At 40.9% G+C, this 4,643-nt stretch overlaps 1 long non-coding RNA gene across 2 annotated transcripts; it reads left to right on the top strand.

The window, feature by feature from the left end:
- The first annotated feature begins 7 nt into the window (after positions 1 to 7).
- On the top strand, positions 8 to 3,537 carry LOC123964182. 2 transcript variants are annotated; one of them, XR_006823360.1, is made up of 4 exons: positions 8 to 122; positions 274 to 336; positions 411 to 470; positions 3,396 to 3,537. It is a non-coding gene; the product is annotated as an uncharacterized LOC123964182 (long non-coding RNA). The 2 variants fall into 2 exon arrangements; XR_006823359.1 differs by lacking the exon at positions 3,396 to 3,537 and having other exon boundaries at positions 411 to 885.
- The last annotated feature ends 1,106 nt before the right edge of the window (positions 3,538 to 4,643 follow it).

The following is a 4,643-nucleotide window of genomic DNA, read 5'->3' as shown; positions in this document are numbered from 1 at the left end:
TAGGACCCAGGTAAAGGGGCAGAGTCTATAAATAGGGAAGGGAAGATCACCTGGTCCTTTCTTTCTGCAGTCACACACCTGAGGGAGCAGCTGAGGCCAGCCTTTGTTTGGTTCTTGATTGGGTAGGCTCTATTTTTAAATAGGTTTTACTTTTAAAAAGGTGTAAAAATCTAAGGCTAATAATGCATTTCTAGAACTAGATCTTAGAATAATTTGTAGTTTATTTTATTAAAGAGAAGTTGAAGAATTGTTAAAAAACCTGTTATTTATTAGACTTCGTGGTGGTGAGGGTCCAAAGCTTGGAGTGATTGTCCAAACACATCAGCTAAAGCACAGGTATGTGTAAGATGGTTTTAAACAAGATTTTAGCCTTTTTTATATGAATGTAACAGGAATATTTGAAAATATAGATCCCAGTCACCTGCATGCCTTCAACAGCGGGAGGGGAATGTGTTTCTAAGTCAAACAAGGTATGATATTTGTTACATTTGCTTATGTTTCATGAAATGTTTCTTTTAAAGTGTTTTTGTATCTTACTGTGTTTTTGTTTGTCTTGTTTCAAATAGAAGTTATTAGGAGAGCCAACCACTGTTTTCTCCCACCGTTTAGTTTTATTGTGCTCACACTAGATCCTTGAATGGGCCATATTTTGTGTTTCTGGCTGTGTTAAAGGGGAAAACTGAAAGATAGAGTAACCATTTTGCATGGGTGTTTTGTGTAATTAGTGTGCAGCATGCAGATAGTGTTTTTCCATAGTATTTGGTTTAATTGGTTTGAGTGTGTGGGTTATTTCCTTATTTGTTTATCAGTTTGGCTATAATTTGTCGGTGCTCAATTCTACATCAGTTTCCCTGGTAACGCAGTCTAGTCCTGAATTGTGTTTTTCTTTTGTTTTGGTGTAACAAATAAACTTTATATTCCTATACTGATATAGTAGCCTCTGGTCCAGTTTGTTCTGGCACTTGTGTATGAAGCAGTGTGTGGTTTACATATAGTAGGTTTGCTGTTGTAAACAGTTAAAATATAGGCTAAATAAGTTCTAATACTGTTAAATGATCATTTTAAAAAGGGCTGATAAGTAAGAAAATAGGTCAGAGGGAAAAGTATCAGTATAAACCTGTTTTACCAATATAATTATTTTATGGTACCCTACGTTTTTTATTAAGTTACTGTAATAATCCTAGTTCAAGTGAAAGGTTTTTAGTCAAACCACATAAAAATACCAGACCTCGCGACGCCCGTGAAACTTCCCCCTGAAACAGCAAGAACGAAGTGAACGGATCACCAGAAGCAACGTTAGCGGTCGGCACAGTGTTAGTCAGCAGCTAACGTCACTTCTACAGGCGACACACAGCAATATACAACTACTGTGCTGCTCTCTTTGTGTCTTTCTTGTCAAATACATCCAACAACCTACAACAAGCACATTGCAGCAAACCTGTCTTACCGGCAGAATCGCAGGTGTCCTGTAGGCAGAGCTGCTGAATCACTAACAGTGTGCGAACGGGAGGGCTCGTCACGGATGAGGTCATCAGGTGAAAGGTCATCATGTGGGTCATGTTATTTACTGCGAAATTATTATTCATTCATTTTACTAATAGTTTGATTGGGCAGGCCTTCACAAAAGGGCTTTTACAAATTAAAAAATGTATTTATTAATTAAATTTGACATTGACAAAAGGGCACTTTGGGCATCAAAGGGCAAAAGGGCGGGTGCTCAAGCACCCATCGCACCCCCCTCTGCACGTGCATGCTTGGCCAGGTCTCTCTTGTAAAATAGATTTGTGATGTCAATGGGACTTCCTGGTAAAAAAATAAACAAACAAGTAGCCAGTTCACAAAGCTAATAAAATGCTGAATTGTTGTCACACAGTCTGGGTTCACAGATTCCATTACAGCCATTGCATTCCACCGCTTTCCTCCCACACTTGGAGATCCATCAAAATGAATCATTATCTGCTCGCTACCCATCATCACGGTTTGAAACAACACAGATTTTCTCCTTTACCCAGATAAAATCATTCCAATTTGAGTCGCAGAACAATATTTTCCGTCTGTTCGATCCTGTCATCTTGAGACCCCTCAGAATTATCCTACGACCCCTTGGAAGGGTCCCGATCCCAGTGTTTGGAACCACATGTTTTTTGTTGCTGCCCTACTCTCAATGCCGACATGTAGAAGCAGTGAGCGTTGTTTGTTAATGATGGATCCTCCACAGAAGTGGAACACAGAGGTTTGACGACTGGCCTGCCAGGGCCAGCTGCCTGCAGAGGCCACTTGTCCTTCAACAATCTTGGTGTTGAGCGAAGGCTGACCACACACTGAGGAGGGAGATGATAAGGACAGAGTGAGCAATAGGCGGTTGACAGCAAATGCATTTACCTATAATAATGAAACTATAAACAAAACGTTTACAACCCAGAAACATGTGGGAACTCCGCCTTTTGCCCAATGTCAGCTGGAATTGGCTCTAGGCCCCCTGTACGCAGGATAAGCGGTTGATGATGGACGGATATGCCCAGAGGTGGAAAGTAATGAATTACATTTACTCGCATTTGTTAAGGTGTGGTGTGGGGACAGAGTGGACCCAAACGCAACTCTGGGGATTAACAGGTTTATTTAGGGGAAAGAAGGGGTTGAGGAACTGGAGTTGAGGGAGAGGTGGAAGCCGGGGAGACGCAGGCAAGGGGAACCGAGGAGACCGAGACCAGAGGGCCGGGGGGCACTGGGGGCCGAGGAAGAGAGGAGACAGGAGAGAACTGGGAGGTCGCCGTGGGGGAAGTCCGAGGGGAGAGGGCAGGTGAGCGAGCCCAGCCGACTTGACAGAGGATGAGGGTGAGTGAACAAGGGGAGAGAGACAGACAAACAGGGTTAGTGGCTCCGGAAAAAAACAAGAACAGAGAGACAGATCATGCAGGTTACGCGATAGCTTGAGGGATCAAGTGGAACCGGGTCAGGAGCAACGACAATCAAGTAACAACGGAGTGGATAACCGGGGTAGAAGTACTGTTGGAGATGAGGCTGACTGCTGGCAGGTGTGGCAGGCAGAGGAGGTGGCTGACGAGGTGCAGGTGCAGGTCGTTGACTGGGCTCAGGAGCGCAGAGAGAGAGAGAGAGGGAGCACACGCAGGGGGGGAGACACAGGGAGGCAGGCAGAGTACAGGAAAAACAGAATCACAAAACAAAAAAGGAGAAATAACCAGGACACTCACCGTCAGCCGGGCTGCCACCACAAAAACATTACTGTAATTGAGTAGTTATTTTGTGTACTTGTACTTTTTAAAGTCATTTTTATAAATTGTACTTTTACATAAGTATGTTTTCTTTGAGGTATTTTACTTTGCTACATTTTAAATCACAGCCATTACTGAGTAAAAAAGAAATCAAGTTTGCAGGTGGCTCAAAGACAGAACTGACTCATCTCGCTGTGGAGAGTCCCCAGCTGCAGAAGCACCAGGGCCGACCCGTTTTGCGCTGAACCCCGCAGATGGCACAGCGCAAATCGCTTCATATCTTAAAGGACCATCTCAAAGGTGAGATTTGAGGTGAGATTTCTGCCTGATCAGTAGTGTTTGTGGTTGGTTTCGGTTTTACATGAAGCATGCTGTCCCAAACTGTGTTGGTCTAACGGTCTAAATGTGATATATATATATATATATATATATATATATATAAATATATATAAGGCTATATATATATAAATATATATATATAAATATATATAAGGCTATATATATATAAATATATATAAGGCTATATACCAGCGGATCAATAACGTAATGCACAGCAGAGTAGAGGCCAGCTAGAATTAAAAATATTATGAACTCTCATTAAATTATGATGTTAGTCTCGTGATATTGCAATTTTTTCTGGACATGTCAGAGAACACTGTGGGAGATATTCTGAATGTGCAGAAGGTTTTGAACCTAGCAGAAACTCTGCTGAAATAAATGAGCTATTAAAGTCCAGGAGTTTATAAATGAATTAAAATGAATTAATTTATCATCGAGGTGAAAAGGTCCCACATAGGCCTATTAAAAGAGTATTTTTCCCCAAATGGAGACTCAAAAGAGAAGGCAAGGCAAAGCATGTGTACTGACTTAGCAGGGATCTGTGTAAATGTATTTAAAAACAATAGCATGTATGCCTGAATTCTATTAAATTTTAATATTTTGAATTGTCACATACCGCGTCAAAATTGTGTTTTGCTTTATATAGATAGAGATGAACCATAAATTGATGCAATGCTCAAAATTTAAAATCTCGCCTAGAACTCCAACACTGTCACGGCCAGAATGAACGGTATAGTATTATAGTATTTTACATGGGTTACTAAGAGGAACCAAGCTCCCCCGTAGTTTGCACCCTACTTGTACCACGGGTAGTTTGTAAAAAAAAGTTTTTATAGTTTGGTAAGAGGCTTTGCTCAAATTAGCCAAAAAGACATGGGGTGCATGACATTGCTAATGTTGGTTGGCATTGGCAACCTGCTGGTAACTAGTTAATTATGCTTAGGCCTATGTTAATAAAAAAATGTATTATGCATATGAAGTCACATTAAAATTACCACCTGTTTGAAGCTTAAATAGGGAGATGACTTTATAAAAACATTCACAAAACTTCTCATAATAGCATAAAAAAGT

The sequence above is a fragment of the Micropterus dolomieu genome, unplaced genomic scaffold (assembly GCF_021292245.1).
Source record: "Micropterus dolomieu isolate WLL.071019.BEF.003 ecotype Adirondacks unplaced genomic scaffold, ASM2129224v1 contig_1020, whole genome shotgun sequence".
NCBI lineage: Eukaryota > Metazoa > Chordata > Actinopteri > Centrarchiformes > Centrarchidae > Micropterus > Micropterus dolomieu.
Note: the sequence above shows the minus strand (reverse complement) of the source record. Positions and strands in the feature narration are given on the sequence as shown.